At 40.7% G+C, this 12,424-nt stretch overlaps 1 protein-coding gene and 1 long non-coding RNA gene across 19 annotated transcripts in view; one reads left to right on the top strand and one right to left on the bottom strand.

The window, feature by feature from the left end:
- kif1b (kinesin family member 1B) overlaps positions 1 to 12,424 on the bottom strand; it is a 63,930-nt gene that overhangs the window by 46,751 nt on the left and 4,755 nt on the right. The window lies entirely within an intron of this gene.
- LOC117948181 lies at positions 5,332 to 5,885 on the top strand. Its single transcript, XR_004657395.1, has 2 exons — positions 5,332 to 5,511; positions 5,692 to 5,885. It is a non-coding gene; the product is annotated as an uncharacterized LOC117948181 (long non-coding RNA).

Raw genomic sequence — 12,424 nt, 5'->3', positions numbered from 1 at the left:
TGAAGCTATAAACACTTTTGTAAACCCCCCCCCCAAAACCAAATCCCCAAAAATGCACATTAGCATGATGCAAACATTACAAATCAGTGAGTAATCTGTGGTGTCCAATTTGAGCCCCGTTTTTCTTTTTCTTTTTTATTAACCTTTTGCCTATATACGTTAACTTTTTGGCAACTCAACAACATTACATACAAGTATGCTAAATTAGCTGTTAGCAGTTTCTGTTAGCATTGTACTTAAGAATGTACAGGGAGCTATCATTGGATTATTTTGATACTGACGACAATTTAAAAACGTCATGAATCAAGTTCTGGAAATAAAGAAAGGTCTTTTTTTTTAATTTCTAAGCGTGATCCCCCACCAAGAGACCTCTGAGTTGTAGGTAAAAAAGAGAGAAACAGTACCTCTAAATGGAGTTCCAATAAGTTCTGCCACTCTGAAAAGGACAACCACTTTGATGCACTTAGATTAGGGCTACAATTACTAATGATTATTTTCAGTGTTATTCTTTTTTGGTTAAACGATTAATAAAACCTCCAACAGGTCACCAAGCCACATTATACCACCTTGTTCCTAGTGTATGGGAAAGCATCCCAGGTAGTAATCAAAGTTACTCATGAGGTTATATTGCAAGTGTTCCACATGCCAAACAAATGTGTGGTGTTGTATGGGATAATGGCGGGACTATATGTATGATGGCTAACCACTGGTGTGCCCCGTCCTATCACCACATCCGGAGAAATATCAATACCATCACAGCTCTTATGCTGTGTATCTCCATACAACATTACTAATGCACACCTGTTTGTGCATGATTGGTAAAGCAAAGCAGCTGCTGACATGATGCTATGGCTTGAGCAGTGCCACTGTAACGCTAACATGTTTAGTTTTATATAAGACTGGATAGGGGAAAATTCTGACACGGCCACAGAAATGCTCTGTGTGTTGTATCCAGTGTTGTTGGAAGAGAGTGTGTGGTGGCTTGGTTGCCTGGGCTGCAGCACAGGTGACAGAGTTGTCACTGGATGCAGCTCAAAGCTCAGGGCTAAAAGTAGTGTCTGAGCATTGCTGTGCTCATTTGACAAACAGCTGAGCTTGTCGCAGCCACAACACAGGACGTACAACATCTCCAAAACAGAAACAAACATGTGGTATCTTAATTACCCCTTTACATCCAGTGCACTTTTACGTCTGTCAGGGAGATGCCTTGTGGCCTTTAATTAAAAGATTTCCATACAGCAATGCAATACTCCTCTGTTGAGTACTCCTGCCAAAAAAACTGGAATCTTGCAGGCAGGCAAAAAAGGTTTGTCAAGCCGGAGGACCCAACCCTTCTCACACCAGAACCCACATCACCTCTATTAATTCAAACAAACAAATCTTGCAACCTATTAATGATTTGAGCATGCAATGCCATTTCATCAGATAAACCACTATATCAGAGTAATAGGGTTAACAGTAAAGAAATGCACCAAGTTTCTACTAACAAACTCCACTGTTTCTACTTAGAAGGCTGATCACGTCATTTTTCTCTTCCTACTGGGAAAGAGGAGAGGGAGAAAAAAGCACAGGAAGACACCAGAACAATGCATTGAATGCAGGGTATTGCAATTGACAACAGAGCCTGCGAAACACATTAGGTAATCTGTTATGACTAGGCTTTATGTGCCCAGTCCCCTCTATCACAATGACCCTTTTCACACCGCCTTACACCCCCCCCATCCATGTGTTTGCCACATTTAGAAAAAAGAACCAATAATTGTTTTTTCAATATTTTTGTTGGAAATGACTGAAGGCAGCTAAATGTAAACTGCACATTAAAAGTAAAGAGACTGCATTAAACTTAATATTGTTGGAAAAAAATCTAACAACAATAACAAGAACCTTAGAGATATTTGAAATTAATTGTAAGTAACTGTGTTTACATGCACCCAAGAAGCCGGGTTATTTAATGACATCTGATTTGGTCAGGAAACCAGAATGTTTACATGCAATAAAAAGGCCTCCGTTTAAAATGCAGCTGATTAGCAACTTTCCTTTTTTGCAGAGGATTTGGAGTGACAGAACAGTAAAAAGACAAATAATATTGTGGGAGTTGTGGGTCATTTATTCTTATTATGCACATACATCTGTTAACAGGAGTTCTCTCCATTCCTTGCCCCAAAAAAGAAACCTGGGTTTCTTTGTTTTTTTGCTTTATAAGAATTTAGGAAATCAGACAATATCAGAAATCTTAATACAGCATGTAAACACAAAAATAGGTTTTGTTTCATAACCAGAAACTCTGAGGTTTGTTCAGACATTTTTCTTATCACACATTTCTCTCTCAGGTTTTCTCAAAAAGTCCCCAAAAAGTAATACATTAAAATGGTTTAAGGTGGGGTTGCCTGTCTAGCTAGAAAGCAGTGGGAAAGGGTGCAGTCCTGGCCTATGTGCCAGCTGCCCCAGCTCTGACTACTGCCTATTTATACAGCAGCAGATGGCAGCTAGTGCTTCACATGCCGACAGACTGTCAGTGACAGGAAGGAATGGACAGATTTCAGCCGCTCAACCTTTCCGTTGAACTCGTAGCCAAACCATACATTGCTCCCAGCCCACAGGCACTGACAGCTATCTACGGCTGCGAGTGCCTTTTGATATTAGCAGCTCACGCAGACTCACTGAGTCCAGGATAACAGAGGCTAAAGAGAAGCTTCTAGAAGCCACCGGACAGAGAAAACATGCTAAGCCAGCAGGACTCCATTCAGAAGCTAAACAAACACAGAACTACGACAAAGAGAGCGGGATATCAGGGCAGCCTCTCAGGTTAAACCCGCGAGGCACACAGAACTGGTATGAACTCAGAGCCGAAGTAACAGTCAGCATCTAAATTACATGCCAAATGCCTGGTGTCTCTAACTATAGAGTGGACACATCCCCAACTTGTGTAATGAACATATCTGTTGTTTGCACCTCAATGATAATATTAACTATAAAGGTAAAGGATCCTTAGTCAGGGTTTTTAGTAGGGCTGCACAATTAGTATATCGCAGGTGGGGCCCCATTTTTGTTAAAAGGCAAAATATGTGTCAAACCATTCTGAATGAAATACGGTGATGCTGCAAAAACTTCCCAACGTACAAACTGTATACTACAGAGTAAAGGAAAAAATGGTTTAGTAAAAGATTCTTGCAAAAACCCCACTATAAATCACTTTCATTTTTTAGATTTTAATTTTTTTTAATGAAAATTAGAAATAATGATACAAAAATGATCATCCCCTCCAATATCATGAATCTTTATCACCATAACAATGTCAGAATAATTGCAATTAGATAATTTCCTCATATTGTGCAGCCCTAGGTTTTAGCTGGATCAGGTCCAAGAAGGATATTCTCCTTTTTACAGGTGCTGCCTCGAAAGGTCAAGGCTCTTTCCAAACACATCCTGTGTAATATCTGCACAGCTTTAGACATGTCTGCTATTTTCCAGTTTAAAAATAGCAAAATTAACAATTTGCCTGTGTCAACCTTTTTCACAATTCACTTTTAGGGAAGTGGGTCGGCATTAAGAAACAAAAACTGAAACGGGTTCAAGATTAAGCCTTCCTTTCACAGTTCATTTTACTTACTATATTGTAAATCTGGATCAGATTTTTCTTTTCAGCTCAACTTTGGTTATCAACATTCAAGTAATAATCAGTTAATGTTAATAACAATAATTAATTAATAGTACGAACATTATTCAGATGCCATAAATTATGAGCTTACAATGAAACTTCTTTGCCACGAGAGATGCTGATGCTGACAATCTAGGACTTTAAAAGGAGTGCCTTGTCCTAGAGTGCTTTCAAAATATTAGCCATTGCTGGCTAAACTGTAATTATTAAATTGATAGAGAAGTTAGAAAACCATGACCAAAAAAACACTATACATTATGATGTTAACTGGTTCATTCAAAACAGAATATTTGTTTTAAACCTTGCCTCATGTTTAAACAGTATCCCAGATTATTTTCCAAACAGCATACATATCATCATATGATCCAGGCACTGTAGACAACAGAGCAGGCCAGGCTGTGCAGACAAGGGAAATACAGAGCCCCTTACATTCTCTGCTCACAACAGGCACCCATTTTACAGAGCAGTGACCTGGATTTCCTCAACCAGCCTTCACTCAGAGACTGAAGTCTTGCTTTAAATGCTCTCTGGCTTTATATAAGCAACATGACAACCTAAACACAACTTTGACACATCAGTCTGTAAAACTCTCACGTCTTTTTTCCAAGGCCCAACTTTAAATTTAAAGTTGCATCATTTGTTTGTTCTGTTAAGCCAAAAAACATTGAGAATGAGCACTGAAAGGGATTGTCACGTGATCTAATGGCGGGGCAAAAGGTGAGCGCTGTATTTATCCTTTTAAAAGATATTGACTGAAGATAATACTCATCCAGGCCAAGAAACATTCTGGATGCCGAAAATGGCAAAACCTAGCAAAATCTGGTTAGCAGCCAGTGGAGACATTAAGCAGCATATGCTCCATGGTGGAGACGCAGCTAAAAGGAGTCCAAATGGGGCCACTGCTGTGACATGTCGCCGGCGGATATTAGTAAAACAGCCGCAGCACTAGAGTAAATCTTCACTGAGCTAGAAAGTCTGAAGGAAATTCACCGCTCCATTCACCAAAATTCACCGTTCCATTCTCCATCCTCTCCGACCACGTCACCAGAATGAATGAAGTTAAGAGTCATGTCGAGAGTTTAGAAGCACACGACGGGATGATCCTGCGTCAAGCAAGAGAGAGGTCGACATACTCTGGAAAAAAACACAATAATGTCCACTTTGTGGGTATCCCCGAGGGCAAGAAAGGAGGAGATGCAAGGACATTTTTGGGACAGCTGATTCAGGAGTTGCTGGAGACTGAGGGAGAGATTGAGATTAAGCATGCACACAGAACCGCCGGCCAGCAGCTCCAGGCAGGAGGCAGACCATTGACTATTCTCCCGAGATTCCTAAGCTCATCGGACCAGGACCTGGTGTTGCGGGTGGCAAGAGGCAAGAGGCAAGGGCAAGCTATCCTGGCAGAATAACATCAGAATGCTATTTCCAGACTTCTCCAGAGGGACAAAGATAAACCACGACAGGTTCAAGGAGTGTAAGAGAAAGCTTCATCAGAGAAAGGTGAGATTCCAAAACCTGTATCCTGCCAAACTTAAAATAGAAGCCAAGGCTGGAGTTAAGACATTTGATTACCCTCCAAAAGGCAATGACATTCATAAAAAAGATGGAGCGATTTGTTGGCGAGGGATTTATAATGACGTGTGGCCTCTGCTTATGGTTGTGTTGCCTCATAGCAGACAGGAGCTAGTATGAGACCCCAGCCAGGATCGTGCTTGGGCATAGTTACTTTTGTATTACTCTGGTTGTATTTTTTGGTAACAGTGCACAGGAGACAGAGCGTGTGAAGGAGAACGGATTACAAACCAAAAACTCAACTCTGCATTGTTCAGGTTCAGGTGCTCATGGACTGTTCTGTGAGTATTTGGGATTTAGTTGTGTGTAGTCATCACCACTTTGTATATTTGTTTATACAAATATGTATAAACAAATATACTTGTTGCTTGTGCCCAGAAGATGGCTTTGATATGTTAATATATTCTGTTGTCTAACTGAAGTTCTGTATGTTTCTCCACCTGTTATGTCAATGGAATGAGGAATCCCATCAAGAGGAGGAAGGTTTTGTCCAGCCTTAAAAACAAACCTGATGCAAGAAACGCAAATGTTGATATTAAAATCTGAAGAATTGTTGAGGAGGATGGGTTGGATATGTGTTTCATAGTGTGGGGTCTAGCAGCAGTAGAGGGGTCATTACACTGATTTGCAAGCACCAGCGATTTAGATTAATTAAGCATTTTAAGGATATTTCTGAAGGATTTATTATCGTTCTTGCAGTAACACAAGGTAAACATGCATATTTTAAATATGCACCTAATGTGGAAGATCAGGGTTTTTTAGATTTGGAAAATAAATTACAAGCTGTAGGGATCCACAATATTGTTCTATATCAATTTGATGATGGATCCAGTTCTGGACTACAGTGGGGTTGAAGTATGCAGGCCCCCAGAGCCTCTCTCACATTACAGATGATGGGATTTTAGGCTTGGCTGATATTTGGAGAATTTTGAACCCAGCTACGAGAGATTATACAAATTTTGCATCAGTGCACAGGACGTATTCTAGGATATACTTTTTTTAATGTCCAAATCACTGCCTCCCACTGCTATAGGATGTTTGACAGGGAATATTGTAATCCTCAAAGTGAGAGAAGGGGCCTTACTCCATTTTACAGGAGCCAGAAAATATAGAAAGGCGTAGGTCTGAGCTAAAAGATTTGACAGAAGAAATCAACTTCCACTATGTCTGCAGTTAGATCCAATTCTGGAGAAGTTTTCACAGCAAGTGTAGATGTTAAGAAATAAAATAAGTTTTTAATAAGAATTTTGCGTTGATCTCCATAGGTCGTTAATTAATTTTACTAATAAAAAAATGTGTTCCTTCGTAGAGCCACTAGGGCTTCTCAAACTAACTGAAGAGCAAAGAGAACTTGGATTTGACAATAGGAAGAAATTAAAGAGGTAATGAGGGCCCTGCCTGTGGGTAAAGCCCCAGGGCCCGATGATTTCACAGCAGAATCTTTTAAGAGTTTTGCAACTGAACTGGCGTCAGACGTCTCATTAATACGGCATGGTCTGTAGCTGATCGACAATCCCCAATAGCTGCTATTTCCCTCGATGCCAAAAAGGCGTTTGATATGGTACAATGGGGCTGTATTAGGCCTGCATGATTAATCGTTATAAAACACCTGCACATTACCTGCCCAAGGACTACAGGTGGAAAACAGCAATCTGCTAGAACCTGGCACAACGCATATTTTTTTGATGTACAAGATTAATCTTTTATTGTGCGCTGTCCCTGTCTTGGAGTAAATAAATTACATGTTAAATTAAAAACAAATTGCAATCTCAGTTCATGATTCAATTTATAAATAACTTTGACTTTTTTTTTTTCAAATATATGTTCTGGACTGCCAGTTAGTTGTTTTGTCATGGTTCATGTGTTCAATAAACATTACACTTTGTGAGAAAAAAAGCGTGGGAGAGAATTATGAAATTTATTCTAAAATAAAAAAATCTTGATTCCTATTTTTCCCCTAATTGTGCAGACCTAGGCTATATGTTAAAAATCTTGGAAATGTATGGGTTTGGCAGCATTTTTATATTTTTTTTTATTGAAAACATAATTGGCACGTAGCCTACTGTAGTCTTCAGTTACTCGCTTGGAGCAGTCATTCACACTCGGAGCAAATAATCTCTCAACCAATCTAACACTGTCCATCAATAAATGATTGAAAAAATACTTTGACGAGGGGGTGATAGCTCAGTTCGACAAAAAACACACAACAAAACCCACAGATCACTTTGGTCTTGTCAGTGGAAACTTATAAAAAGTAAACTTTCCATTCAGAATCTTATTGGCATTCATTTCAGCGTCTCGCCCTCATCATCCACTCAAAAAGTAATGTTACTACTCTTTGGCCGGCTTGCAAAACCAAACAAGTGTGTACGGCGTGCCGGTTTTGTTTTCCGGTCTAGCTTGATCCGGTGTGGTCTGGTAGTTTTTCTAACGTTACTTGGTGTTACTAGTTTGCTAGGCCCAAAAAAAACGTTTTGAATCTTGCGATGAAAAAAATGACGTTAAAATGGGTTTGCGTTAACGCCGTTAATAATGCACTAAGCCCCAATTTTAACCGCTGCTGGATTGCAGGGACCCAGATTCCAATCAGCCCAAGATTATTTGTTCTGGGAGATGGGTTAATCTTAAACGAGATGTTTGGCTCAAGTCTTTCATTCGCCATAAAATAACTCATTTTAACCCAGTAAGTCCACAAGAGAGTCCTGGCATTCGGTTGCCTAGGAGCTCGTTCGTGGTGTGCGACATCTGCTTGCACCCCATAAATCTGGCCGTGCCGGCATGATCTACTTCATTTTATAAGGCCCAATGGCGCACGACAGCTTGACTGCGGCTACTAGAAAACATGCTTAACACCTTTTATCCAGCACTTTCTCTGTGGAGGACGGAAATGACGGGTGAAACTGTGCATCTGTGTATGCATGTATTTATGTGCGTGTATACTACTGGTCTCTATTAGCTTCACTGTATCCAAACAGCATTATGAGACAGCTCCATTTGGGAGCAACAGAGAATTCACGTCCATGGACATCCATCCATCACCACATCAATCACAGCCAACCAATATGAAGGACAGACAGAATCCCATCTTATTAATTAAGGTTTCAAAATGAATATTCCGCAAAGCCCCTGACTTCTTACTCATGAATAATACAAAGTGAACATCATGTGCACAACCAAGCTACCCGTGCCTGGACTGCAAAGCTCTCCAGTTTGCCTCTGAATTCAGTCCTCAGACTGTGGGAGGAAACCCAAGTCTGGAAAGAGAGCTGTGTCGGGTAGAGCGAAAACTAAAAAACAAATTCACTCCCATGAATGTGGGAAAGTCCAGCCATTTCACTTAACTTAGGCAATGAAACAAAGACTAGGTAAGAGGAGCAAGCCAGAAGTGCCATAACTTTAAAACAAAGACATCATCCCCTCATTGCATCACTACGTCTGTGATGAATGATGATGGATGTGGGCTGCTGTGAGCACAATCTGATTTTCATAGCTAATGAGCATGACCTCAGTTAGAAAGTCAGATTCAATTGAGTATAGGATATAGCATCCTCATCTAAGAAGGAAATCGGGCAATATAGAACAACCCTCTTTACCATGTGCCTGGTGCAGGTTCATATCTCTCACCTTATGGCTTAACTACTTTCTTTATTTCCACACTTTTTATTACCTTGTGCACATGCTGCTGTAAAACTGGGATACATATTGGTATTTGGCTGAACTGCATATTACCAGACTAATTCAGCATTATGTTGTTCCACCTTGTCATGTGAGGGCAGGCGCGTGGTTGGCCTTTTATCTATGGTAATATCACTGACATTAATAGATTTGTGTGGTCTGGATGCCAGCAGCAAATCAAAGCAGAGCCCCCCTAGTGAAACACCTCCCTATGAGCATAATTATGTTGGAACAATATTTTTTTTTTTTCTGAAGGGTTCTATGTTGAGAAACAATATCACCCAAACAACATATTTAACGTATTGTGTATTATCACAAGTAACTTTCTGCATTTCTAGTCATCTGCTATTAAGACGGATTTGCCCTCCCTGTGCTTCTGATGTTTTCATAAAAAAAAAAAAAAGATTAAAAGGCCAGATATTTCTTGCAGCATAGGCACGAACTACAAGACAATGACAATACATTGGTGGATGCAAATGTGATATAATTGCCTTTTCTTGAGTTTTTGCTCAACTGCATACAATCCTATTTCTTAACCGTCACCAATATGAATGAAATCAGCAACACCATCTGTCTAGATGGGCAACTGTGATTGCTGCCTCACGCTGTTCTACATGTGAATATTGCTCGTGCACGACTTTCACTGTCTCTGCTGCTATGGCGGCGTTTACATCCCCCCCCCCCCCCCCCCCCCCCCCCCCCCCCCCCCCCCCCCCCCCCCCCCCCCCCCCCCCCCCCCCCCCCCCCTTGATTCAGCTCCCGTCTCTTCCTCCCCTCTGATATCCCAATGCTTCACATTTTCTGCAAAAGGCTCCCACGGTTTTCACTCAACACCATCACAGGCTGGAATGGAAAGGGACTAAAAACAATGAGGTAAATGAAGTGAAAAAGGTGATTTATGTAAGAGGAGTACTGACCAACTAGGGCACATTCATCCCTGTAGGGAGTATGCTATGTTAGCCCCTTTACCCTTTTCAAAGAAACCAATTGGGCCAAAGATCTGACAGAAGATTTGTTTAAAGATATACACAGCTGATCCTAAGGCCTTATGATGTTTACAAGTGAAAAACAACAACAAATTCTCCAGTTATACAGCCTCAGGGGGACATCATCACTGTTGAGATTGTCTTTATGAAGTTTTAAAATATGTCTGATGTGTTTAGATGTTTTGATAGCAGCAAAAAGTATGTTTCTATTGATTTTAAGTCCCTAATTTAGGATAAATAAAAACACTCAAGCAAAGAGGCATCAAGACTCCTATGTTTAAATATGGGCACAAGCTGAAAGCTAAAGAAAAAAAGTTGTTTAGTAGGTTGTGAAGAGTCAACATAAGTTGTGGAGTGAAAACTACAAGTGGCTTCGTCTGCTATAAAGCTGAAACCACAATTTAGTGAGGGAAAGCATCTTTCACTTACCCCTTCTGACCTCTGCAACATTAAGGACATTCACACCTTCAGACTATCCCTTAAAATGTAATTGGGGCCATGTTGTGGTTACTCATCCATTTCAAAACACTTATTAATGAAGAATTATTCAATGCCAATGGTCAAGGCCAACATGACCATGTGCCATATTTTAGTTTACCATTTAAATAGTAATGACAAAATTTGATTCTACAGTTCAATGCAGCTAAAAACCAATGAGCTGTTGCATGGACCGAATTTCAACTTTATGCAGACTTTATGCATGTCTCATTTTAAGAGAGGAAGAAAAGATAAGAGGATCTACAGTAGTCATCATAAAATAACTCACATTCCATCCAGACACACCTCAACCAAGACAGTCTACATGAACCCTTATTCAAACCTAACAAATATATACAATTCACTTTCAATAACCAAACCTCAGCATCACAACAACTTTCAATACTGAGACCCAATCTCAGATAGCAGCCTGGGGGTATGAGGGCAGAACTAAAAGGCAGAATATCATGAGCCAAAGTAAACTAGAGCACATGATGTTATGAAAAACCGAAATACATGAAGTGAGAGGCTTTTATTCATTCATTCAAGATGTTTTGTAACAGAAGAAAAAGGTTGCCGTTGCCTTGACAACCCGGCGTAGAAGACAACCACAGAGGATATGACTGGTGATTGGTGCATGAGATACAATTCCTCTCACTCTGACTCTGAAGATTATTGCATCTTCTTGATTATTCTTATGAAAAAGGATCACAGAGCTTCCACATGCACTCAATATCAACCAGAGGTTAAAGACCAAATAATTTAAAATGTGTAATAGAAAAAACAAAAATTGCCAGTGTATGTCATTTTCTGTTGCCGGTAGGTGTTATTTCAGCAGGTGTACTGAAAACGGGCTGAGCTGCACGATATTCCACACATTTGCGCCTCTGGCCTAAAAGTCCTGTGACACAGCATGAGTGGATCACAGACACAGACATCTGCCTGTCCTCTCTCTTTATTAGGTTAGTCTGCAATGTGTAAGCAGTGCATGTGGGCAAATGTGTGTCGTTCCAAAACAATCTCGGCATGAGGCAATGAGGAATGTAACACCCGGAGTGGGCGTGTGTAGGCTGGTGTACTGTACACCTACAGGTCAACGGGATTACGTCAGCAGGGCCAGGCGACCTGAAGAAAACCTGCGGATTACTGGTCCTAATCAGGTCAATCGGCGCTGTCTGCAAAGGGTTCATCAGCAGGATGACCATCCCTCAACCAAACCCCTGCTCCATATCTTTCTCCCCACTTGTCCTGCCAGCTCTCTCTTCTCAACACAATTCAGTCATCTGATATGGGCTCATTTTTCATTCCTGATGTGGTGATAGCCTCCTCTTATGCGTAACTGACACTAGAGCTGAGCCAATGCCTCCCTGTAGGATTTTGGTAAGGTCAACATCCACTTAGCACATACTGAGAGGACACACAGCAAAATTGTATCTAAAAAGTGAAGGTTTAAATGATACAGTGACCTTCTGTTTGTTCTATCAATTGGTTTACTCTTAGCTTCAGAGATGATATTGTGTAACATCCATTCGGTTCGTGTAAATGTGGACTAGGCTTGATATTTGATAAAAGGCATTTATCTTCCATAATGTGAAAAATGTAGGGAATCGGAATGTAGGTTTGTTACACTAAAGTCAATTTAATGGAACATATCAGAGGATCTGTTTCTCTTTTGCAGTGTGCAAGATTCATCAACTAGGTTTGCCCATACATTCATGAGAGGCTGCTCCCTGGCTGGGAGGATAGAACACATGGGTTACATAATTAGACAGAGACCGATGTGGAGAACACATAAGAGCCCCAATGAAGCCAGGCTTGGGTGTACTGACGTTATTCAACATTTGGAGCACCATCAACACTAACGAATGCAACAGCACATTGCGTCATCCCTTAATAATTACAATAGCTCTGGTATGTTTAAGAGCTTCTTGGTGAAAGAGGCCTTTAGTGGTTTCTCGCCTGCCTGCAGAGGCCTTAGACACATTTCCTGCACACTGGATAATCAATTTGCTGCCCCTCTGCCTGCAGCCTTTCCTTGACAACCCTCCATGATATG

Source organism: Etheostoma cragini, chromosome 7 (genome assembly GCF_013103735.1).
Source record: "Etheostoma cragini isolate CJK2018 chromosome 7, CSU_Ecrag_1.0, whole genome shotgun sequence".
Lineage (NCBI taxonomy): Eukaryota > Metazoa > Chordata > Actinopteri > Perciformes > Percidae > Etheostoma > Etheostoma cragini.
The sequence above is the reverse complement of the archived record's forward strand: the minus strand, read 5'-3'. Positions and strand labels throughout refer to the sequence as shown.